Source organism: Pelmatolapia mariae, linkage group LG3_W (genome assembly GCF_036321145.2).
Source record: "Pelmatolapia mariae isolate MD_Pm_ZW linkage group LG3_W, Pm_UMD_F_2, whole genome shotgun sequence".
Taxonomy (NCBI): domain Eukaryota; kingdom Metazoa; phylum Chordata; class Actinopteri; order Cichliformes; family Cichlidae; genus Pelmatolapia; species Pelmatolapia mariae.
Window position 1 is genome coordinate 90,355,841 of NC_086229.1, and position 27,167 is coordinate 90,383,007.

A 27,167-nucleotide genomic window follows, 5' to 3' on the forward strand; every position below is an offset into this window, starting at 1 on the left:
GTGGTAACTCCTGAGGGAGAGAAGTATCTGCACGATACACCTGCCCCCTTCGCCCGGGGTGAAGTAGCCTTGTCCAGCCGGAGTGGGGCGTGTCTCCGTGGGCGGCCTCTTCAGTGCGGTGCCGCTGCCACTGCTGCTGATGCCGCTGTCTTCTGTTCCAGTGGATGCAGGTGGAGGTGCGTCAAAAGGCCCTTAAAGCAACCACAAGAAACAGGGTGCCAGGACCTTCACAATAAAAGTCACAACGGAACACATCAGCGTGGATATTTTAATTTGGAAAGAAGAATCTAAAGCGGAGTTTCCTGCCTTCTGGCTAGCTTGACAGCAGGAATGCAGGTGGAGCGGCTCGGCCAGGACCGTTCACATCTGTCTTGAAGGAGAGAGGGGGGGAAGAAAACCTGCGTTCGGGTCTGTTCAACGCTCTGGATAAAAATTGAACAGAAAATAAGCGTAGAAGCCTGAACTACGTCCAGACTATACCCAGGGATATTTACAAACCTCCCCAAGTCTGGAGAATAATATCGAAGGGATTGCCGCAAAATACAAGTAAGGACTTTTTTTTCTTCTTTGCTTTGGCGACTGTATGCCTCTGTGTGCGTGTGTGTCACTCCGTGTGTGCGTGTGCGCTCTTTTTTCCCTTCTTTCTTTTGGCCATAAGGATTTGTCCCTCTGTGGAAAGGCTCTCCAATTGGTGACAGGTGATGTCAGGAAAAAATAAAAGCTACACTAAAACACTCCTCGCTTTGTGCTGTTAAGATGTAGCGAGCAGCAAATGATGCGTAATGGGTCAATATTTGGAGGAGATTTGGGAGGCGAGTGGATTTGAGGTCTGCTGTTTGTTTTCTGCGGCTCTTGGAGCAGACACGCTGAATTTGGCATGCGGGGGGGAATGATGGACATATGTGGTTTGAAACCACGCGTGACAGCAATGTCAGAGTGTGGGAATTGAGTAAAATAAAATAAAATAAAGGGAACAAAAATCTTTCTATTTCACCGAGCTCACGGGGAATTGGAAAGTCAGTTTTTGTGCCTCGGCGAGCTGTGGATGTATTTACGCAATGTGCAGATGACTTGAGAGGTTATTCTTACAGGTTCCGACCTTCGTTAAACCCGAGGTCTTGTTTCAATTTAGCAGCTCGGCTTTAGAACAGAATATATGGTTGAATTATAGCGAGTGTACGCTGTGGGATAATACTTCTCGCCTATTTCGTTACACACACACGCACACAGCCTGATTAATTGTACGCACTTCTTCAGTCCAAAAAGAGCGAATTTTGCTGGGAGTCCTCTCACTGAGTAGTCGGTTTCTGATTTTGGCTTTATCCGCTGGGATTATTCATCCAGCAACATTTTACTTCAAATTATTAGAAATGCAAGGATAAAAGGAAAAGATGCCCCGGACAATTGTGCCCCCCGAGGGTATACTCTCTTGAATGAACAGATGCGTTATTTTTTTTATATGTTAAACGACAGAAATCCTATGGTCTGTAACTCTCCTCCCTAAAGCGACCTCAGAAGTGTTTCTCCAAGTAAAACTGATCCGCACAACGAGTTGGAAATGCACGCACGCAGGTGCGTGGGTATTTTGGACTCTATATTGCGCCGAGTAGTGTACTGCGACTGTATGAGACTCCTGCGCCACCGTGTAGCCAAACGCCCACTGGGGTGCTTAACGGTGTCTCCGCACAAAATCCCCGAGCCAAAAGAGTAATTAACAAGTGCTACAGATCGGTAAAATCCCCGATTATCAGATTCAAGGCTGGGTTGTTGTTAGTTGTACTGGCCAATATCTGAACTGAGCTCTGTCTTGTTCAGCGGCGCAGAGGCAGACGCGGACGCTGATGGGAAGGACCAGAGAGAGGAAAGCAGACGCCACATGATGAACGTCTGTGTGAACGCCAGCGGGAAGCTGACCTGCTCGGTGCTTTTAAAATGAAGCCCAGTGAACTTTTAATAAATACGAGAGCATTAGCTCGCCGTTATGTTTATTGCTTGCATCTTGATTACTAATAAAAAACGAGTCATATTTCATTTTTCCTTTTCTTTTTTGGGGGGCAAATTATGTTGCCTTTTTATGACCTTGCGAAATATCAGTGGCAAAGAAGATGCTTGCATTGTGCTCACTGTTTATCAAAGTTGGAAGAACACAGAGAGAAGCGTCCCAGCTCTTACTCACTGACCTGGATTCATTAGTTGAAGGAGTAATTGAAACCCTCGAAGGGGGGACCACACGAGCTGGTATTTCTTATGAAGCCACCCATGTTCTTAATGCAGATGAAGCCCTGCAGGAGAGATCCACTAAGGTGATATGACTCACTTCCTGGTTACTTTGCCAAGCTAGAAATGTGCAGGCTCACAAATGTAGGACACAAGTCCACACTACAGAAGTCCAGCGGCACTTAACTCACAGGTCAAAATCTTTTTTTTGTTCCATCTTTTGTCATTATTATTGTTATTCAATCAACACTGACAGCACACGTCTTTCCCCAGAAATACTTGTACTCTGGCAGTTTCTTGTTAAATCCCACTTGGTAAAAAGAAACACCATCAACACAGTCTAATGACTCTAGCTTTGACAATGGCTTTAGAAATACCTAAATAGCTTCTCCATTTTATAACAATACACGCTGAGCAGACACCTTCGACAGAAAATGGGCCCGTATACAGTTCCACTTTTGTTCTCAGAGCTTTCAGTGCACTTCATGAAGGGTGCTTAACATTGCTTTTGTGGGTTGAGATGACTTATAATAATTGCAAATTCCTCTGCAATTTGAATAATTTTTCCAGACCTTTTCACTGTTTGTTATTCAGTGAGTGCAAAAAGTGGATTTGAGGTCCTGTGCTTCTCTTTGTTTTCGCTCATCCCTCTGTCATGAGGTTTTCACCAACTTTCCTGAATACAAATCTCCAGCTTTTCAACTCAAATGCCATCATTCTGGGTCAACACACAGCCATCAGCCTGTTTTTATGCTGGAAAAATAACCTTTGCAAAAGTATAATGTGACTTATTGAGAAGACTCTATGTAGGAGAAATCTGTAGACAAAGATCAGCAGAGCTATTATCAGGGAATAGATTTAATAAAGGACCTAGACTTAATGTGATTAATGAGAGATTCAGTCTTAGGTTGGGTGTATTTTAGCTCAGATCCAGCCCTTGAAGCAGCTGGCTGAGGCATCACTCAGAAATTCTATATACTCATAGGTCAGTGTTTTGAGCAGCTGACATCTTTCCTCTGACAGCGAGACAGAGCTGAGAAACTGTCTTCTATCTCACCTCCCACTAAACATGGGTACTTGTGCTCTCCCCACGCCTCCCCTCTGCCCTGCCTGGCCCCTCCGGTTTACCACCGAAGAGACCAAGAGAGTAAAATTGGAAGAGAAGAGACTCGGAATGGGTAATCTGCCTGTAATCCCACAAAGAGAGCAATCTGCCTCATTAACTCACTATTCTGCTGCTTGCCGCGTGGCTCTCATCCATCTTTCTGTCCATTTGTCCACCATCCACCCCCAGTGCAGGACAGAAGAGATACTATAGAGGTGCACAGGGGAGCTAGAAACAAGGTAGAAACTTGCGCTTCTGTTAGAAAAGAAGGAGCAAATGCAACAGAAATATGAAAAGAAAGATTTCTCTCTCCCTCATGCCCTCCATTTTAGCTGTGGGGACCATGATAAGCATGGTTGCTATGTGTTCTGCCTATAATGTTAGCTTCTTTGATAAAGTCTGTAGAAGAAGAGCCTGTGAGGCAAAGACAGAGTGAAGCACCTTTCATTGTCTCACGGTGATTGCATGAATGGATCTGCAAGTGAAAGAGATGGAGCAGCACACAGACTGAAGAGTGAGGATACAGTATGGCCTATCGATCCTATCAGTTTACGCCCTTGCCTCCTGTGTGGCCTTGCCGGTAGGATATCCGTGCCTAGATTGAGACTAATCTTAGTCAGCCTGGCAGGACATTTATTATTGAGCATATCAAAGCTAATACATCTCTCAGAGCGCTGTCAGATGCAGAGGAAAAGGCACAAAATTGTCATGTGATGGAGCCGTTTGAGTTCAAAGCTCTGTGTGGTTTTTAACAAGTTGCCTTTGGTCTTTCTAAATGAGAAGGAGTTTTATGTTGAAAAAAGCTGGAACTGTGCCATATACCCTACTGTATTCCACAAAGATTGGGTCATGAATTCATTCAGCAGAGCTTGCAAGTGCATTTGAATCTTGGATGAGGGTTTTCTCTTCCCCCCTCAATCACCCCCCCCCTCACGAATTGTTGAAAGTAATGTAATCCCAGACCTCTTTTTTCATATCTGAATAACCCCCGAAAAGCAGGCTCTTCCAATGAATTAATGAAGATGTTCTTTGTAGCCTCCAGTGAGAGCTTGATGTGAAATATTTGCATTACCATATTGCTCGCCTTTTAGCAGGCTCAACCAAGATCCTTGGTGCTACAGTTTAGCTGGAATTTATTAAAGAGAATAGTGAAGTATCAGTAACACACAAATAAAACTTCTCTTCCCGTCTCTTCTTTGGGCTCGCCTCAAATGTCGTCTCCTCCAGGTGCTGCCCAGTCTAGACCTAAAAGAACTCTTGGCCTGAGAATTTATGTTTCAGGTGTGGGACACGTCTCTTTAGCACCTGCAGGCGAGCTAGTTAACCTAAATTACTCGAGCAGCACAAAGGTAGCTGCTGTTTCTCAGGTTTAAAAATATCATGGCTGCTTCCTTATTTGGAAAGGCATGTTGTGGGGAAAAACATGCTGATGTAACCTCACTGATGATCAACAACCTAAAGTTAGCCCTTCCTTTCAGAGTCAGCGAATGATTGGAGGTCTTTGGCACTGCAGAACCTGTAAGACCGATAGAACAGTTCTGAGCCTTATATCTAAACAGCAAGGCTGCCTCCATCTTTCAGCTATACCCATCTATTCCAGGGTATGCTAACATGAAGCTAGCTGTAAAAGGATCATATTTCAAAGTGGAGCAGGTTGCGTAACAGGGATATGGGACACAAAAAACCCCACATAAGAGTTTTATGCTCATAATTGAGGAGTGGGTGTAAGTAACTAATCCTTATGCTGTGGGATATCAGTCATCCACACTATTGCTAGTTCTCTATAATCATGCAGTTTGTTTGCATAACACTTGCATATCGAAGCACACAATAGCATTTACTGCCAAAGATAAGTACTGGACTTTAACATTAACCACTTACACACAATTTAGACATCAAAGCACAGTATGAGACTATTTTCTTTAACCATTTTTAAAGATGCAGGGAGTGTGGAGAGTTCAGTCATCACTTATCAATATGAATGCGTCCGCACCGACCCAAACACAAATCTATATTTCCATTCATTCATGAGTTGGCCGCTGAGTTCCAGCGAGCCAGGTTTCCTCAGACCACGTTTTTAACAGAGCTTGTCTTTGTGCATGTTTTTTTTTCTTTTCTGTACACCTCCTCCCACCTTCTTTCGTGAATCTCAACAGACCAACTTGAAAAACTGTAAGTACTGCTCTCAGTCAAGTGCCCTTAAGAGAATTGTTGTTCTCCCCCACAGTTTATTCCTCTCCTAGAAATCCATAAAGCTTTTGTCCGCACTGTCATAAATGAACATATTTTCATGGAGCCATCCCTGCAGCCAAATCAATACGAGATATTCAAACCTGAGTTATTCGTGCAAAAAGCTCCTTAGCCTACAAGTCTAGCTCTAGCCTCATTCTGAAGTGTAACTATTTTCCAGTCCCAGCGTTCAGCTGTTCCTTATGTTTTATTCACCATCTGAAATTAGGTCTGGATTGTTCCTACGTGCAGGATGAATGAACTGAGCGACAGGGGGCACTCGGGGGCTGATGGGGGTCATGATATTGAGATACTGTCTACTGCTGCAACCACGGCCACACTCAACCCCAGCACGACAGCACTTTTCCCACCAGGCAATGGAAAGGAGTGACTATTCTGCAAGCCACAATGGCCACTTCACTGCAGAGAGGGAAAGGCTTTGGCAGGGCACAATGGGTCTTTTTAGAGAGGTGGTTCTGCTGTTGCCGGGGCTTGCTTTGGGTTTGTGCAGCCAGCGTACCTGCATCAGGCTTCTCTTGTCACTGATACGATGGCACTCTTTTCGCAGGCGGCCACAGGGCAGAATGTGGGAATAGCCACCATTTATCCCACAGAACTCTCATGTCGAGCGCTCTCAGGAGCCAAGGACACAGGTTGAGCAGACAGGGTCAAACAATTACCCAACACTATTCTCTCAGTTGTAATGAGCCAGGAATACAGAAGCACCATTGAGCAATGACTGCTGGCACAATTTTGAGATTCAAAGTAAAAACAGACATAAAACAGGCATCGAGTTCAATCACATTTAGCTTTATTGTATTTGTATAGTTGTAATGTATCAGGCTTTCAAGCACTGTGTTTCTTGAATATTTGTTTTTAGTAGTAAAAAAACGATCTCACTGATAACCGAGGTGCTAATTTTTCTTTGCACAATATGCACTCTTTCAAATTTCCGTTTTAGTAACTTCTCTGTTGCCGATGCAGATTTTTTCTCCCCATTTTCCTATTTGTCAAAAGCAAATGAGACCTGTGTCACATTTGTGCCAATCTACCACTTTGGCTGCCACTTTCCTATTCTGAAGGAGAAAAGCAAAGATGTGAAGGCTAAATGTGTCAGAATGATGGTAAGAGGAAAAGAGGCGGAGAAGAGAGAATGACCAGGGTGTGTGGAGAGGGAGAGCAGAGTCGCAGGCCATCCATCCCTTCCTCCATCGTAGTCCAGCTGTTTCAGTCCAGCCATCCATCCAAATAGCTTCAGTGAGACTTGCTGACTAACTGCTGAGATGCAGTACAGACTTTTTATTTAGTTTGTCGGACTGTATGCTTCTCCAAGGAAATGCACAGTCTACTGTTTTTGCCTGCATTTATGTCCCATATGCTTCTATTTAGTTGTGAATCAGTGAGCTGAAATATAAAATCCTCATTCCTTACTATTTTGACTTGAATATGCCTTAAATATGCCGTTGCCCTAATTTATGAACTCTGTTTAAAAACATAATGCAATAATAGTGCAACAATGATGCAGTTTGTTTTTGCTGCTTTTGCTGTCCCCCAGCAAAACATCTTCTACTGCACAAAAAAAGATGTTGCACGTTTCCAGCAGGTATTTGTTTTTTAATTAGAATAACAACTGATTTGAGATGATATTAACTGAAACCACATCAACAGTATGTGTATTTTCATGCCGAGTGTAAAATCTGAACTGTCATGATTTTGAACACTATCTGTATTTTAAGACATTCTGGGATTGGTTTCAGCAGAAACTGAAGGTGTCCAAAGCTGCAGCCTCTCAGATCATGGTCTGGATATTAAATAAGCCCAGACTTGACTGCTTTGGGATCACAGCCACTCTTCCTTGCAATGGTGCTAATTGTGGGGGTTTAGCACTTACCAGGTCTCCAAGTCTGTCTCTCTACCATTTCCAAATGGAGCAGTCCAGGATTCATCAGTGTTTTCCCTATGTTCCAAGCTGGTGTGTCACACCATTTGGCCTGGGTGTTCCGGGACTGGAATATACGGTGACACGTTCCTCCCACTCCCCAGCGAGTCCCTGGAATAACTATGTGATTTGACATGGCCCCCGGTGTACAACAAGCTGTAGAGTGTGGGAGACAGGAAGTGTGCATGTGTGTCACAGATGGTATTAGCGCCAGAAACGCTCGGACTTGTTTTGACAAAGCAGATCCCTAAGAATGTATTGGAGATTTCCACCTCTCATATGGCACAGCAGTCTGTCACCTTGGCATGTCTTGAGGAAACATAGCAGTCATCAAAACCTGGATTTCCACAATAGGGTATTATTTTGTTTTTAACTCACTGGTATTTATTACCTTGTGTATTTTAATTGTAAGTGTTACAAGACACATTGCATGAACTAAAAGACAAAGACAAACAAACGCTAGCTTATTTGATTTTACTCTTACAGTATTAAACCAGAGATGGAGTTGAATAATAACACCCACGTTACAGTAAGAAGAAGGGCCAACATCATCACAGGGAATAGCTTCCGGGCTGATAGAGAGTCAGATATTAACAGAGGGGAAAAAAAGACAAAAATGGAAAATAGAAGGAAACAGAGGCAGATCATAGGAGCCCAGAGGACCTCTTAGGTTTTCCAAAACACAGAAGCTGTGCTGAAAAGTCAGCCGTTCCAAAGACCTATCAAACTTCTTCAGAGCATTATCGATTGAAAGCTAACACTCTTGCCAAGCCATTTTCTCCAAGGATGCCGCTATCTGCAAGCCGTGCACTTTGCTCTAGTTACCCACTATTCACTGGCTAACCCAGCTCAACTCTCAGTCTCTAAGACTTAGTCACACCTGTGTGGCCCGGAGCAAGTCAGCGAGGAGAGTGAGAGAGTGTGTTGTCCTCTCCTCTGACATTAACATCTTCCGCTTCGTCCTGTTTTATTCTTTTTAGGTGTTTGGGGGGGAGTAGAAGCAATTTCTTGGAGTTCTCATACATTTGCAAAGTGATCACATCCAGCATTTGTAATCAACATTATAAATGGTAGAAGATGTATATATTTCACTTGTTAGGCTACATAAAAAAACTCTGGTGGCTGGTAGAAAGTTGACACTGAGATGCATTGCTTATGGATGGGGAGGTTTAACTTATGCTGCTTTGAAGCTGGAAGCAGTGCCATATATTTTATGTGCATGTGAGAGCTGAACAGCCTCGCTTTACATATGGCATGGCATCAAAAAGCATTTCTGGCTTCATTTTGTATTTTTGGATCAATTGAATGCAAGAATTGGAATAATAAGAATGCAACAAAAAAAGATGCTCAGATCCTTCTCCGCACATACACACTCTTAAATATCCAGGTCTCATCTTATCTTAAAGACCTCATAGTACCACAATGAGGTCTTTAAGATAAGCTCACCCCAATGGAACACTTTGCTCTCAGACAGCTGGGTTACTTGTGGTAAAACTTTCCATTTTGATACTGCTTACAGTTAGGGCTGGATCAGGTGATCAGGAGTAGTTCTATTCGAATAGGCCTAGGTTGCTGGGAGCTTCTAATGATGGGCTGAATGTCTCTTCTTCATTCACCTTGTTTGATTGTCTGTGTGTTTTTACACTGCTTTGCATTTAATCATTAGTTATTCTAAATCTCTGGTTCTCTTCAACACTGTGTTTTTTGTCCTGTCTCTCTCCCCTCACCCCCAAACAGTTATGGCAGATGGTACCTCTCCCTGAGCTTGGTTCTGTCAGTGGTTTCTTCCTGTTAAAAGGCAGTTTTTCCTTTCTGCTGTCGACAGAGAAGTCATTAGATTGTTGGGCCTTTCTCTGTATTACTGTAGGATTTTTTCCTTACAGTATAAAGCGCCTTGAAGTGACTGTTTTGTTGAGGTGAAGTGGCTCATGTAGTTTTCACAGTATTCTTAGGATTACAGGTTTAAAACATGCAAATATCTGTGGCAGACCTTAAATTTAATCAAGAACCAAGTTTGTGAATAGTGGAAAACAACTGCTATATTTTTTATCGTTTGAAATATGGAAACTAAAACTAGTTGTAGCCCAGTAACTGGTGTATTCATCGAGTCAGCAACAGAAAGGATTTTCACTTTATGTGGGCAAATAGGAAAACTGCAAATCAGAGTATTTGAAAGGAAACTGACCACTAAAAGCCTCAATCCTTGCTTTCCCTCATCAGTTAAAGTGCAAGCTAAATGAAAATTCTTAATTGGCCCTTAACCAAAACCACAACGCTTAACCAAAATTTGAGATGTCCAGAATAAATGTGCAGTCTTCCTTCATATTATTCCTTAAGCTATAGAGTTTAGTCAGTTCAGATCTTCTCCGTCTGCTGCCTGCAGTCAAATGTGGAGTGTTAGCTCTGAGTATTTCAGTGACCTTCCGTGATGTCATTAAGTGTTTGTGGCACATTCCACAGTGCGTTGCCACCTCCTGCCTCTCCACTTTAGCAGTGCAGCTGAACCAGAAACAATGGGTGCACGGTGCACCGTGGAATAGGTCACAAGGACTCCATGACTATCAAGGAAGGACATGCTTTGTGCACACGGTCCATTGGCACACTTCAGCACCACATATTTCACAGACAGCTCTTAGTGCTGCCACTGTATTGAGAGCTGCCGTCGCTTCAGCACCGTGGACAGTTCTCTACCCACATGCTTTGTTTCCTCTCTCCCACACTGCTGCCTGTCTCACAATGCCAGACTATTACATTAGTCAGCTAACCTTGGGTTTAACACTGACTTTCTTGTTGCATGAAGATGCCTTAATTTTAACTGCAGCTTATCGCCCTGGTAACCTATGCTGAATATCATCGCTCAGATGCTCCATAAATGGTTCAGTTCAGGATTAAAACATCATTTGAATGATGTTGAAAGAGCAAGTCAATGTTTCACATTTTCCAGCTGTAAAATATAGAGTCTAACACATTAAGAGCTGATGTTGGTAAAGCATAAACATCAATAATGAAATAAAATTAGACTATTAATTGTGCTACAAAACGCCCAACATCGATTGGTCCAGTGTAAACTGTTGCCCTCATATTTCATCATTGCAGCTCTGGAGAACATGAGAGCAACTTTTTAAATAGAAATCTTTTAACAGAATCGATACACGGCACAGTGATAATGGCAAGCACACTATGTCTGCTGTGTTCTGGTGATGCTTTGCTTCTAACAATTTAGATTTTTTTGCTTGTTTACCATTCACACATCTCTTCCAGCAATACTTAGCTCATGGAATACACACAGTGTTTTTTTTTTTCTAATTTATCTGTGTTGACACAGACATGATGTGTCAACAAACAAAGCGCTAAGCACCATTCCTGTTCTTAGAACTTAAGATAAGGTTAAATTTCTGTTGTTATTGATTCTATTTAATGCAGCCAGAGCATAATTTTTATAGCTCATCAGACGGCCCATTTTGTCTGTGAACAGCCAGCGTTGATGGCTGCATGGAAATTCAGTTGGATGGTATCAAAGGTATAAGGAAACAGTCTGACAGAGGCTTACTCTGTATATGGAAATATATCTGGTGCAGAAAGGAAAGCCATGCTGTTTATTCCGTACCTTGGACAGCTCCTCTCTTCAGCCCACTCTGCCTCCGCTCTCTTCAAAACCAGCCAATTGTGTCTGAGGGAGTAAGAGGGTTTCAATACCTTGGACAGCTCCAGCTCTGGGACTGCCGCTCACTGTCCCTCTGCCATTTTTCCCCTCAAACACAGAGGAGCTGTTTATTCAGCACCTCGTTCCCCAAACTTTCCAGGACTATCCTCAGTGTCTGTGTGAATGAATGCAAGTGTGTGTAGCAGACATGGTGTGTACCCTGTCTTTGCTATTGGTAGAGCTCCATACAGCTCCATACATAACCACTGCTGCTCAGGATTCCTGTGATGGTTTAGAGGTGTGTACGTGTGTGTGTGCTGAACTGCACACATTATAACTATGATCTGGTCTTTTTCTCTTTATGTCAACCTTTCTAGGTTTTTCTGAGTCTGGTATTATTTGTTGTTGTTTACCCTCCTGCCAGTGCTAATACTTTCACTCACCACTGTTGCAGAAATTAAGGGAATGTTCTTAGGAAGTAAATAACCATGAAACAACCTAGGCAGGTCTATTTCTAAGTACAACACAAAAATGGTTTGTGTGTGAGTGTATGTGTTGGGCTGGCTACAGCTTAAGCTGTTGTTGTTTTAAAATGAATTATTGACTTATGTGATGCCAATGGGAAGGACCTGAAGCCTCGGTGGGATAAAACTACTATGATTATGTGTGATTTACAGTCCTCAGATGTCTTAGTGATGACTGTGCAAGGACCTACCCCACTCCCCCACACACATGCTCTCATCCCCACCTAGTTCTTTGCACCAATTTCTTTCCCCCCATACCCCAGTCTTGTATTGCATCTAGCATTTCTTATTTATTTATTTCGTTTTTATATCAAGCTAGACTTGAGCCAAGCATAATCGAGGCTCAGGGCAAGAACTGCTGACTGGAGCCCTTTGATGTTTGGGCTGCTGGTTTTTCGTCAGGTCATGGTGTAAATGTAGTGATGAGGTCATGCAATGTTAAGCCCAAGCCTCTTAGCGCACTTAAGGTAGCTGCAGAATATCTATGTAAGCTCTTTTGAAGTGCATAAATTTTGTCTGATGGCATGTGCAACGTCGGAACTTTTTCACTGAAGGAAATACTGTAGAGATTTATGGAATATCATAGCTAAGCAGTTGTGCTCAGTGTGCAATAAGAGCCCAGTGCCATAGTATGCACTTGTGTGGGTAAATGTGATAGAATGCATCCTTGTGAATACAACAAATAAGAAAATGCTATCTATGTAGTATTAAATACATTTTTTTGTTGTTGCACAAAACACACCATGTAATCCCCATTTCAACAAGAATGATCACATCCCATAGAATGTGTTTTAGATAAGGTTTTACATGCATATTTATTTTCATATGCAAACCCTCTTTATGTCCCCTGGCACCACCTGTGACCTCAGGTTGAGTAAAGTCAGCTGATTCTGATGTGGCTGCCGATGCCTTTCTCATCCCTGCAGATGGTCCTGATAGGCCATGGCATGGCCCAGGGACAGCTGCTGAGTGTCACAGCAACAGAACGAGATAGCAGTGAGAGGGTGTGAGAGAAGCAAAGGCAGGGGACAGTTTAAGGTGGCTGTGTTTGTGGAGTGCATGATCTGATTTACTTCTTACTGTTTCTCCACTTTATCTTACCACTTCATAGACATTAGAGATCTGTGAAAATGAACATCCCAAAGAGAATAAAGACCAGTTAAAGTGATCTTTACATTATGGAAAGTAAACTATCTCTTGTTTTACTCTCTTTTATGAGGCACTAGTTTTTATGTGTTATGCTGAAACTGCAAAATAACTACTTCTTTAAGAGGAGAGGAGCTCAATTGTGATTATCGTTCCAGACTTTTCTGGTCGCTTTTAATATGACAAGTGAGTTTTGCAGATTTTGCGTAGCAGTATGTTCGCATACAGATTTGTTTTGAGTATATTGCAGTGATTAAAAAAAAAACACATGGTAGTTCATCCCATGTTATAATCTGCTGCACTGACCTCATCTCTGTGTGCTGTACAGTGATATACCACCACTGTACAAATGCACATAGGGCACAAAAGGGGAAAAGTTCAGTCAGGAGCTTTGGCTCTTATTCATTGTTAGCTTGGGCTTGGATATGAAGTCAGATGGAATGAGGAATGAACTGAGAGGGTGGAGAAATTAGGTAAAGGTGAAAGAGAAATGGTAACAATAAAAAATAAATGAGGAGAGAATTGGGTAAGTAATGGGAATGACTTGTGGGGGAGGACGATGAGGAGAAATTATTTGTTAAGAAGGAGGATGAAACAGTTGAAGAGGAAGAAGGGGGGGAAATAATGCTGCATTTTTTTAAAAAAAAAGGTGAACACAGTAAGACTGTACCAGAGAAAAAGACAGGCAGAGACAGAGAGGAGATGAGGTTTGGTGCCGAGTGCAACCTGTGGTTTGACATTGGCTAACCTTGGCTGTCTGACAGTTGAAAGGAGAGGTTATCTGTCTCCCCTTGGTCCACTCCCTGCTGTTTTAATGAATTTACCGAGGCCTTGGGAATGGCTAATGCACTTGTTTATGTAGGTAAGAAAAAAGGTGGCTGCAAAATTCCCCACAACTGTTCTTTCCTAGAGGGAACCAAATAGTCCTGTCAGCCAGGGTCCATGTTCAATTTGGTTACAATTTTGTAGGTTTGAATTCAAATCATGACCTTTGCTATGTGTCCACAGAGTTTTATTTTAGGGATTTTACTTTAGGCTCATATAATGTCTTAATTGGAAAATCTCTCTGCTTTTCTAATGTAAAAAAAAAAAAATCCAGGATAGCAAACAGAAAGTTACCAAAGTAATCCTAATAGCATGATGAATCCCACATGCTGTTTAAAATGTCCCTTCCTGTTCTATTTGCTTGCCTGCATGCTTGGACTATCACTACCAAACCATTCCACTGATGGTGCTTTTTTAAACATGTAACTTTTGAACATGGGTACAGGGAGTTTTCAGGGACAGGTGGGATTGTGATCTCATGGTACAGGGGCAGTGGGACTGTTGTGGAAGGCCATGTGAAGGAGGAAGTAAAATGCATCCATTCCTATTAAGAGAGAAAAGAGGGGTCAGAGGACTGTCAGTAAGAAACAGAGAGAGACAATAAGTCAGTGTGAGGGGACAGAATGTGGCAGTCTAGGACGTAACATCAGTCATAGTAATACAAAGATGGCAAAGATGAGAGGCAGAGAAAACAAGCTCAGAATGAGAAGGAAAGAAAAAAGTGAGAGACAGATCTTTGTCTCTTGTGCAGTGTTAAATGCTAAGGATGTTACTGCTTACTGCAGAGCATGGTTTTCTCAACCCTTTGGGTGTTTTCCTTGTGCCTGACTCCTTAGTGGAGGAGGAGGAGTGAGGAGGCAGAGCACTGGGTTCAAAGAAAGCTGCTTGCCTGTCTGACATTGCTAAGAGATGCATCTCCCTCGCCGTCTTTCCCAGGTTAACATAGTTCAGTTGCAATGTAACTATTTTTGTATTTCATCTTTTTACTTTGTGTCAACATTGGTTCCCAATGTAGAATAAAACTGACAGGATGGACTGATTGCATGGGTTTGCTAGGGGGTGTATAAGAAATTAAGAGAAAGGAGGATTACTGACAGGTTTTGCTCAGTGTTGGATTACTCTATTGTGATGGTAAAGTAATGGTTTAAATTGTTTTGTCGTTGGCCTCGGTTATGTTGAGGCCAAAAATGTTCACTGCTTATTGGGTGGCTCCTCCTCATACAGTAATGGTACAGTCCAACCTTCACCTGACATGGTGAGATAGTACAGTACTTACTGGTGGTCGAACAAACAGAGACAAATGAACAGAACTACTGAACGGGATGCTAAAAATACATATAGGTACAAGCTAAATGTTCAGTGTTGAAGTAGACTATGGAATTCCCAGATTGCTAGCTTAATTGTTTTGAAGCTAACAACATGTGAAAATGGAGCTCAAGGATAAAAATGTGCAAGATGTCAACTGAAATACTAAAAGTCATTTCACATTAAATGTGCACAATTTTACACACAGAGGTGTTTTTTCTAGTTGCTTATAACGCCAGCTGTGAAGTTAGTGAAGAGATAAAAAGCTTTCATTTTAGCATGTCTTTGTCAACTTTTGCTATTTTAGTTTAACTGATATCCTCATGTTACCTGCTGAGATTTGTTTACATTGTCCACTCGATGTTCCAGATGTTGCATCCGCAGATTCATCATTTTCAATAAGTAGTCCCCTCTGCCTGTCAGTATATCATAAGGTTTGACAAGTTTAAAGAGCTCACTGAAAAAAGTTGCCATCTCCAGTTCATGCTATAGTCCTACTATTGTCTTCACAATAAATTTAAAGTGATAAAAAAGTGCTTTTCCGTGCCATAACTCAGAAGCGGGGGCTTTCCGTGTGACACCACCAACCAACTCGAGGGAGACTTGAGTTTACCTGCATATATCTTGTTAACTCTGTCAGCTGGTTAACACCTGCTGCTGCTTATTTAGCAAACACATTAACATAAGCAATAGACAGCTGCCCATGTTAACAGGTGATTGTCACAGTGTAACTTGCGCAGCTGCCTTCTCAATATGATGCAACATCAAGGCGTTGTTTTGTATAAAGTTATCAAATGTGTCCTCATTTGACTGAAAACTGATTTAAAACTGATAGATTTTAAAAGGTGGGAGCAGTGTATCAGTGTATGTGTGCATTTTTTATCTCCAGCATGCTGTAAGTAAGTGCTGTTTATTCCAGGAAATAACCTGTATATGTTGTGACAGTTCAACTTATTATCTGTCTCAACATGAAACGTGTAATCAGAGGTTTAGAGCACATGGAACTGATCATTGTCTTAAAATAGAGGTCTAGGGCCTACCACTGTGTCTGAGGTTAATGAGAATAGAGACTTCACTGAGTAAAATAAAGAAACAATATAATATATAGGAAAGTTTTAAAATACTGTTTTGATCAAAAAGAAACATGTTTAATGAAGTGTTTTGATCCAACTTGTACCTACATACCTCAGTAATCTAGTTCCAAAGGCACCTTCCTTACAACACTGATCTGCTTGAATGAGTCACTTCCCCTCCTATAGGCTATATGACATTATTATGTCAGCCTCTTAAGATGATGATTTAGGAAACATGGCTGTATTAACTGAGATAGTCACAGCTTGACATAAGCAGGTTCCTACTTAGTACAGGCTAACATGTGGTTTGAAATAAGCAAATGTGCTTCACTCTTTCTTCACGTAAGTTCAGCTGCTGGATTTGTTAAGTGTATGTGGATTGTAACAGTAACTTCTTTCATTTAAAATGAATAGATGCATTTTAAAGGAAGAAGTGGTGCGTGTTATTGCGATTAGAAGTGTAGCAGTATGTAAATGCAAACATGCTAAAAGATTATCAAGGAGCCAGGACAGTGTGACTCCCAACCAGCTGTTGTGAAAAGTGTTTTTGATCTCAGGGAATAACCTGATAATCCAATGGATGTGATCTCCCTCACTTTGTTGGGTGTGTCAGCATATGCACATGCAGTGGGACATTTACAAGACTTGCAGGTGTAGTTGGCCTTTTGGAAATGATTTATCAGCGCTGGTATTTTGGTGCAGACCTAGCCATGATAAACCCTATATGCCTGCCTTTAGTTATGATTTGGTTTGTGTCGTCGACTCTGTCAATTATTGTGTGCTGTGTGTCTTCACAAACAGCTTTGAACCAACACAAAACATTCAGTTTTCTCAACCTTTTTTCTTTTTTCGTCTTTGCAGCTTTGGGGGATTCTTTAGTAACCTTATGTCAGTGTCTGCCCTGACATCTCATTTATAAAGGACACCCTGTGGTTCTTTCACAGTATTACAGTAACCTAAGCAGTATCAGTGTGGGTTTTGAGAGTTAGACCAATTGCTCATTTTATGTTTTTTGCTCACATTATTTTTGAGGGACAATTTCAAAATTCATATACAGACATTAATATTTCAAAAATTAATAATGTGAAAATGAGAGAGATTGCATTTACAGACTTTGGATATAATATTACCAGAATATCATTAAAAAAATCTTTTATAAAAGTTAAAAATGATTTGATACATGGTGTCATACCTGGGGAATATCACACTTTCCTATATTCAAGCTAATATTTGTGAAATCATTCTCCTGATTTGGAGTGCTTTAAAAAATATTGTGTCCTTTGCATATTAAAAGTTTTTTAAAAATGCCCCCTCAAACAAATGGTGGGATGGTAGAAAAGTGCTCCTATCAACATCCATTAAAGTATTTTTTTTTCTCAGAAAACTAATGACATTCATGACCTGAAATTTTGCATAATTACTGTTGGGAAAGAATGTGTCTTTCCCAAGGCACTTTTTTCATTTAAATTTGATGGTCAAGTGAAAAGTTTTTTGTTTATTTTTATTTATTTTGTAGATAGAATGACCCATTTGCACAAGTTTGCACAAGTCCGGTTTAAGGGACATCAAATCAAAGCATCCTTGAGCTTTAATGGGCTTTTAACAGCCGACCAAAGTGATAACAATAACAGACAACAATATCCTAGCTTTTGTTTTGATATCCAATGAATATTTGAAACATCCTTTGCCCAGGCTCTTGGTTTTGGGATTTTGCCATGAACTCTAATTGATTTAAATCAGGTTGAATGGATATAAACGATCATAAAAACCAGCATCCTGTTTGTACTTTATAAAACAGCACAAGCAATTAGTTTCAAATGTGAGTTTAGAGTGCATTTGGAGTTAATTTAAAAGCCGCAGCAACATTTTCAATGCCTTGAACCCCATGACTTAGCTGTGGTGGCTCATCGGTAATGTCATGACTAGACAAGCAATGTCTTGAATAAAAAATGCCCAGCGGTGCCAAATTAAAAGGTCAGTCATCCCTAGATGTACACTTTCCTTTCTGAACTCAGAAACATATTACTCAGGTGTGTGTTTGTGCTGCTGTGTAGTGTGTAATCTGAATGACTTTAAGGCTCCCGGGGGATTCTGTGTGTCACTGTGTCCAGTAGTAGATGTGTTCATATTATTGTCGGAGTGTGAGTAAAGGTGAATGTCTTGGTATGAGGAAATAAAAGGAAGCATTCCTGCATCGTTGGATCTTGGTAGGGCACACAATCTTGTTTAGAAGGAGAGGATGTCTCAGAGTGGAGACTCCTTCTGCACAGCTGCTGCCTATTGGTATGTGAAGGCCTCATAATTGCATTAGTGCCAGGACTTATTTTGGAGCTATGCTGACTTCCAAAACAAAAATGTTCACTCATGATTTATGAAAGGAGGTCAGGAAGAACTGCATGTGAAAGTGGATGGACTTTTTTATGACAGAGATGTATGCATTATGGAGAAAAAAAAGTGTAGAACTACTTACTCCACTTTCTTAGTCTTGAACAAGGCTTGCCCTGCCTTTGAACCGTGTGCAGTATGTGTATGAATGTAATGACTGGCTACTAGTTTTACTTCAGTGCTCTGTAATGCTTGTTTAATAATAAGGCCCTGTAGCTGTGGCTGATGGTCGTGTCCATCAGTCAGAACACCTGGGGCACACTGGGGGCCTGAAAAGTAGTGTAAGATTTAAACTCAAAGATGTTTTAACAATGTGTTCTGCAGCTGTGCAGGGAAAGCATTTTCTTACTATGCACTTGTACAATGCACTTGCTTGAAACGTAGGAACAGGCACAGTTCAGTTGGACCTGTGACCACTAATCACATCCAAGCATGGAACTCCAACATTCTCTCAGCTATCACTTTGTGAAAGAATTGACAAATATATTTAAAGGACAGTGTGTCACCGCTTCCACAGTGAAGCTTAAAAAGCTCTCTATTTTCACATGTCCATGTGCATGAAAGACAGAAACAGGTTGTGTCTGAGTTTTTAAATGCCGAATGAGCACAGACCTTGGAGCAGGGGGAGAAGGAACAATCATGCTCAGGCATGGTACAAGGCAACTGTGTTTAGTGTGAGTTCAATCAGTTCAATTCAATGTAATTTTATTCACCTTTATTTATATAGCAACAAATCACAACAGCAATTGCCTCAAGGCATAAACAGACATGCAAACACTAAAGCTTTGTGTTAGCATATTCTGCACATGCATGCAAAAAAGATAATGATTTTACAGTAGCCAACTTCGACAAATGAATCTGAAATTGTGTGTGTTTACAGCAAAGTACACAAATAAAAATATGCACACTATATTTTTAAGGCTGGTGTTTAACCTCATCCATTAGATCGTGCTAACTTTGGGCTGTTTTCCTAGTATTTTCCTTACATTCACCCTAGGTGACTCGTCTGATTTTTTCCTTAATTTCTCTCATTTAAGTTACTAGTACATTAGCTGCCAGGAATACCTCTCTTCCTAAATGCTCTCACTTTCAAGGTCTAACAGTCAAGCTGGTACACAAACCCATACATAAACACACAGAGCACAGCGATTGCCCACAGGTGCTGGCTACAGCTGAAAATTCTGGGGCATAATCATTTATTTCAATCGGCCTTCTGTCAGTTTAGCATATTTTAGCATAGCCACCTGAGGATTGAAGAAAAATGTATGCAGATTTTCCATTACTCAGAGATATCAGCTAAACAGCACTTTGCCTCCCTTGATCAACTGTGTCTTCCGCATTACATCATTCTGAGATAATGCACCACAGCTCATCCATCAAATTCCCTTACGTTTCTTTTCAGCATTTTCAGCCCTTCTAGACATCTCCTCTGTGTGTCAGTAAATCGGTGCATTTGCATGTCTCTGCTTTCACCGGATGTCTTTTTTTGCATAACAACCTAGCGTCAGATCACACCAAATATGCTTAAGATACATTTCTCCCTCGCACAATGTGGCTGCTGTAATACGTTCACTTGTAATGGCCTACAATCGGTTTGGAAGACTGTGGTTTGAAAAGGCGTTACTGTGGAGGATGTCAGCATGTATAATGAGGATTAAATCATAGATGGGTCGGGAGCCTTTCTTACTACAGTGTTGAGGCGCTGCTGTGGTTTGGATTTTAGTGCACACACTTGCACAATGAGGAGGCCAAGCATTTCAGGCCCCACGGCACAGCAGATAATGCATGTGTAAGATGTCATTGTGCATAATTTAGCGTGAAGAAATCATTTTGTTGGTCATGTGCTTAGCTGGGTGGATTGGATGGATGAGATTGTTATCAAGTGAGGGTTCACTCATATGGAATGGATCTGCATGAGTGGGCTAATCAGACCTGTACTTAAGATAAGAAAAGAGATACTTGTTTGTTACTTTGTTACTTGCAGTTGAACATTATTATTATTATTATTGTTATTTTATTGCAGGTGATTGATAGAGGGTCAGAACATGTGGTATAAAAGATGTCCTGTATCTATGATCATTCTGTGGCAGTAGAGCTGAATCAGTCTGTCAGAGAAGGTGCTCTGCTGCCTGTCCAGGAATTGGTGCTGAGGATTATCCAGGATGGATAGTTTGTTCGGTGACCTGCTGTCCACCACAGCTTCACGAGTGTCTAGTTTGCAGCCAATCACAGAGCCAGCCTTCCTAATCAGTATATAGTCAGTCTAAATTTTGCAGTTTAGAAAGTGGAAGACTAAGACTGCCATGAAGTTGACCTGTGATTCAGAGCAAATTATTTTGCTAAAACTACACAAAATGATAAATTTTACATCAATTTATGGATTGTTTTAAAACAATAACTATTTGTTGTTTTTTAATGACAAGTAATGGACTATCATTAAATGTTATTTCACACAAACTATTAACCCTCTACAACATTTCTAATGACAAAAAATGTATTCAGCTCTGAAAACAAATGACAATTTTGGATCCTTGGCTGGTTCAGACAGAAGGAAGGAGGAAAAGAGGACAGGAAATGGACAGGAAGACAGAAAAACTGGCGAGAGAGGAGATTGGAACTCATAGTCAGAGGCACGATGTAAAATAAAGTCTAAATGTACTGTGGTGTCTGTGATTTCCACAAATGTATTCTGTGTTCACAAGTCCTGGCGGAGAGATGGGCATAGAAAATTGCTATCATTTGACATTCAAATAATATTCAAATAAAAAAGCCTGTGCTTTTCAGACCCTCTGGCTTTTTCTCAGCTGCTGGCCTCTCCATTTTTCCTGTCCCCTTCTTCTGGCTTTTCTGACTGTTGTGTCTATCCTACCCCACTGAGCAAGACTTTAACAATGTGTTATGTGAGGACTGATGAGCCAAAGCGGTACTTTGAGTCTTACAGACAGTGTCTGTGTTTTGGAGTGATGAATTCAGTAGTGTCCAGTACTGGATACACAGCAGTATCTTTTTTCTTGTTCTTTTTTTTCATCTTAATTCAGTTCACTCTGAATTTCTCTCACAAATGTTAGATGATATTTCCAGTCTACCTAAATACAACTGAATAAAAGAAAATGAATTGCTCATAAACATCTGTGTCATTTGTAATGGAGTGTTAATAAAGGTCAGGTGTGGTGCTGTCATTCTACAGTGACTCAGTATAATGCGCGTCCCTCCCTTTTTTTCAAGAAATGAATTGCACGGCAGTATAATTAAAAAAAAAAGGGGTAAAAATAAACTATGGAAGCAGTTAGTCTAGGCTGTCACCCATCGTTTGGTGCTGTTTGGTTTGGCAATTGACTGATCTGTTTATATGATCTGAAGCAAGTCATTATGGCTGGCTGCCACTTGGGCAACATGTTCCTTTCTATGTGGCATCGCTGAAGACCTTCATCAAATCACTAATGGCTAAAAACAGAGGCCAGTCCCCACTCTCCTCAAGACTTGTTTTGGCAAATACATTTCAGTCTCCAGATGGAAAGAGGATGGAAGGCACATTAGAATCCAATAAGTCCTATTTATGTCCTTGGCGTGCACCCTTAACCAGCTAATTTGGATGTGACTGTCGAATGTTTTAACAGTCACAATAATGGACTGTGCACTGTGAATGAAAAACTTTCCACCAGCATCACTGAAACAACAACAACCCCACAAATGGGGTACTCTCTATTTTAGCAGAATCAAGTCCCAATTTTCCAAATCCAGAGACTTGTCAGATCAGTGCCAGGGAAGCTGATCTAGAATTACATGTTGACCCAGCAACTACAACGCTGCGCCACTGGCACTCTGTTCTCTTCACAGATGAGAGCAGGTTCACAATGAGCACATGTGACAGATGCCATGGCTTCTCCAGACTCTTTCATTTCTGTCACAGTGGCAGACCTGCCAGTTCTGGTGTTCTGGTGTTCTCCAGACTGCGCGGTACTGGTCTATGAGCAGAGGTCCCTGTAAAAGACATCTGATCATAATACCCTCCTCAAGGAAACAGTGCCTGACAGTTTGGTTTGAAACATGCATGTAAATAGCTAACTGAAGGTCATTTTGTAAGGCACTGGCAGTGCACCTTCTCACACAAATCTAAGGAGCTTAGAATGAAAACCATCTCCACTTCTTTAAGTTTCTTGAAGACGTTTCACCTCTAATAAGCTTCTTCAGTTCTAGGACGAAATGGTGAAGAGTCCCAGGTATTTAAGCCCTAGTGGGAGTTGTCCCTTAAGAGGGTCTTTGACCCACTATTGATCATGTGCCTCATGACAAGAGCCAAGGTGTGAAAAAGGGTGTGGGTCATTATCAGCAGAGGTTGTGAGACCTTATCATTTGGCCTACTGAGATCATCTGAAAGAAGATATGAGTGGGTGTTAAGGTGCCTGGGAAGGAATCTCAAAACTGACTTGTAGGTTCAAGGATGGTCGTTCACAGTGGACATAGATGGCTTCTTTCACTCTTCTTTCAAACCAGTCTTTTCTGTACAAAATGTGAACATTGCCATCCTGAAAGATTGACCTTTGTCCTTTACATGCAGATGTACAGCTGAGTCTTGTCCTGTTGAGATGACTCTTCTATGTTGTTTATGAAGTGGCTGTTTGGTTTCTCCAATCTAGAGGTCTAAACATCCCTTGCTGCTTTGCACAGAATACCCTATGTTGTTTAGTTTGTGTTTGGGAGTTGTCTCCTTGGGATGAACCAGTTTTTGTCTGAGATGCAGCTGGGTCTGAAGTACGCTGGGATTTCGTGCTTGGAGAAGACTCTCCTGAGTTTCTCTGGTAAACCTGTTACAGGGTTCTGCTTGTCATTCTGTTTCTCCCTAGTTGGTGGTAAATGGTAAACTATTTTGCTTTGTATCTTAACCGGTGAACTTTATATTTCTGTCCACTGAGTTGATGAACTCAGTGGACAGAAACTGAGATGTGAATAGTGAAGAGTTCTACTTCTTGGATTTTGTTGTAGGTATGCAAGTGAAGAGTGAGATCACAACATTATGATTTCATTTGGAACCTGGGGTTGGTTTCTGAAACTTCTTGGTGAAGTCAGTGAAGTTTTTGATGTGATGGGCGTTACTAGAGTAATGATTTCTGAAAAAGACAGAGCTATACACTGTCCTCAGGTGTTAAACAATCATGAACAATGATAAAATGTCCACTGCCCCCTCTCCTAGACATCTCCGTACCTCCACAGGTATGACATCTGGACCAACCACATTTCCGCTCTTCATTTTCCTTCCTGATTCGTCCCGATTCACTAACTATGGTCCATCAGTCATCTTATTTCCTTCATCCAACAGCTTCTCCGAGTACTCTTTCAGTCTTTTCAGCATACTATTATTTCATTCTCTATCCTTAATCATCCTGACCTGCTGCACATCCTTTCCAGCTTGATCTCTGTAGAAGGTGTTGGTTACACCAAATACCTTCTTGACAGCTTCGCTCACCGCTTGAGCTCTCTCTCTCACTCTCGCACACACTACTTGTGCATGCATGTGTGTTTACTGTTGGAGTGATCACACTTCACATTGGTAATTCAGTGGTATTGGTACTGACTAGCAAATTTCTGCACTGTGTCATCCTTTCCTTAAGCTGTTCAGGATTCTCCAAGAATTCACAATATATGAATGAAACTGTAATACTCTTAAATCAGCTGTTGTTTGTTCATGCACTATTTTCTCGAACGTGACTCGGAAGATACAATTAGAGGAGGATTTTACAAACAGCAGCCATGGTAAAAGGAGTAGAAAAATGACTTGGATCGCCAGATCTACACAATGCTTGACACAAAGCCTGAATTTGAGTGGCAGTGCAGTTTTAATCACCCCTCATCAGCATGATCATCTAGGTAAACAGTGCACTGGGAGTAGATAATTAATCATCACTCCCTCATTCTCAATTAGCCAACTATTGGAGAAGTGGTAGGGAATATTCCAATCACCAAGCTGCTATAAAACAGGCATGTTGATGACACATCATAGTTAAAGGCTTCCACCATCCTAGGATCTAATAGGCAACATCTTGTTAGCAGTCCCTGTGTGAATAGTTCAGATAGGCTGAGGGCTGAAATGCAAAGAGAGGGGAAAGACAAGAAGAGATATCAGGCGAGATGGAATATTTGCCTGCTGTTAATTATTGTTTTCTCTGCATAAATGCAACTGGTCTTTCTGAATATTCATTGTGTGAGTGATTGTGCACTCAATTTGCTTTTCATTTAAATGTACAAAAGGAACGAGGTATGAAGTCAGTGAGTTAGTGAGGGGACTGCATCAGCATTTTTTAGAGTGGGAAAAGTGGCACCACTCCCTAAAATCAATCAGTCAATGAATCGATCAGTCAGTGGTGCTATACCCAAGCCATTTCCCTTAGGTAGTCTTTCAATCAGTCTAATGAACTGTTTGTGTTTGTGCTGAGTTTATGTATGGCTGGTCAGAATGGTTCACGGTGATGTCATTTGACATGCTCAGAAAGTTTGGTCTGAGTGGTAGATATACAGCATAAAGTCACAATAAAAGTTTTATTTAATGAGAAACAATATTTCAATGTAAACAAAAAGACTGAAGGAGAAAGAAACAGGCCTGTGAGGTATGCTGGCATGAATCAGCTGTCAGATTAGTGGAGGGAGAGTGATAGTGAGCCAGGATGAGATGGCTGAACGTTTCACTGCCTATCCTCTAGTTCCCTTTGGTGGCACCACGGCCAGTTTTTCAAAAGGCACTAGCTGTCACTCTGCTTGAACTTGGACATCACCACTCTCCCGCTGTCTGTTCTTAGTGCCAATCCCTTGTGATGACGGTTAGCAGTTAGCTGGCAACAGCACAACAAAAGATGACGGCAAGGTCTCCACCAACTCAGTTACCTCAGGAACCTTTCTGCTTTACGCTTGATCTTCCCGTGGGATCCCTCAAGAAACTCTGGCACTTAGAGTGTAGCAGTCAGTGTAGGAAGCATTCTCCTTATACAGGAAATGTATTAGCATATGCATCACTATTGGTTTTACTTAGTTTCTTGAAAAAAAATTTTTTTTTATTTGAGGCATCTAATATGCAGGAAGTAACTCAGTAAAACATTAGCAAATATTTTTATTAGTGGTTCATTTTGGAGCAAGACATGATTTTATTAATACAGCATTTTATATAAACTTATATTAACAGTCTAAAGCTTCAAAATCAAATTAACCAAAAATAAGTATAGAGCCTGGTATACTGGTATTGGCATAAATAATGGCTAATAAATGAAAATTTAAAAAGTGTTATTGGCATGAAGTTCAAAATTACCACATTTTGTCTCTTTAAATATGTGATCTGTTTTCACTAGTCTGTTGTGAATCAAATATAGGTTTATGAGAGCTGCAGTAAATTCCACTTTATACACCAAGTCAACTTCTTTGGCATCGGGTTTGTCTTTCAGGGCAGTTTAGTGTTTGTGCATCAGTGTAACAGATTTAGAACAGGGACACTGTTGCTGGAGTTAAACTGTACGAAGTAAAAATGCTTTTTTAAAAACTGTATCTGTTTGTACAGTCTGCTGTTGCATTTTTGTTGCAGAAGCGCTTTTTTAAAATCATCCAAATAAGATACAACTCTTTCAAATACTGAGGCCTCCACTTTGTGTGTGTGTGTGTCTCTGTCTGAAAGGCACTCAATCCCACCCTTGTGGATGTCAGTGGGGGATAATAACCTAAAACTGTTCTCAGTGGGTTCCACAGCAAGTTCAGCCTGATCCAATGTGATCATTAACAGAAAAAATTCATAATTTAAATAAAACAATAATTTGATTTCCTGATAAGCCACTTATCTTATAGCACCTCTCTACTTTTAATTAGCTAATCATTAAGTCAGCTTAAGCTTCAATAAAGTTATGTTTAATTTATTCAGACTTTCTTTTACTATTTTAATGATTCTTTTTAATTTACGAACATCAACATCATGTCACTTACCTAACTTCTTTATTTACAAAATTAATGGTAAAAGTGCCAAACAAAAACGACCTTGTTATATGGTAATGATGTTTTAAGAAAACTACACTGTCAATACCTGTAATTAAAAGATTTGATAATATCCCAGACGGCTGGTTTTGTCAAACTCTAAGCAGCAGCACTGCATGTGGAGATGAGAGAAATGCAAGTTACATTTGAGATTAATTAATGGAAGGATTTTGCAAGGGAACAAAGTTACTATGTTGTCAGAATTAATTGTCTGCCATGCTGCAAATACGACTGACGACTTTGACTCATCGTCTCTAGTTATCAGAGGTTTGTTTGTTTTTATTAATTTGTTAAAACTAAGATTTTGTATTTCATCTAGAACTTCCTTTATATTCATTTAGAATGCAATAAAAACAGGAAAAGAAATGCACTCTCAAGGTCTGATTCATAATTTGTAATTTTTGGTACAGGGGCTATAAATGTATTGTTCAGCCACAAGGCATTTATCATGGCCTTGCCTGGAGCTGGCCCTAATTGGAACACTATAGAAGGAACCCCCCTCTTATTGACATCATCCCCCCCCCCCCTCCAGAAATTAAAAGGTCTGAATAGCAAACACCAATACTGAACACAATATTAAATGATACTGTAGAATACTCACTTATTTACTCATTTGTTTCAGCCATTGGAAATCGTTCAGTCATTTGCTTGAAAAGTAAAAGGACTGCAGAGAGGAACTTATTTAAAAGACCCCTATTTAATGATTCTGATCTCCAAAATTATGATTGCATTCTGATCTTGATGGAGTTAAGCCTAGCTGGAGGCACGTTTA

At 40.9% G+C, this 27,167-nt stretch overlaps 1 protein-coding gene across 11 annotated transcripts in view; it reads left to right on the forward strand.

Moving 5' to 3' along the window:
• Nucleotides 1-346: 346 nt before the first annotated feature.
• nrxn2b (neurexin 2b) overlaps nucleotides 347-27,167 on the forward strand; it is a 661,917-nt gene continuing 635,096 nt past the window's right edge. For all 11 annotated transcript variants that reach the window (XM_063470250.1, XM_063470249.1, XM_063470257.1 and 8 more), the window contains exon 1: nucleotides 347-546. The gene's annotated coding sequence lies outside the window, so the exon portion shown is untranslated. The remainder of the gene's footprint in view (nucleotides 547-27,167) is intronic.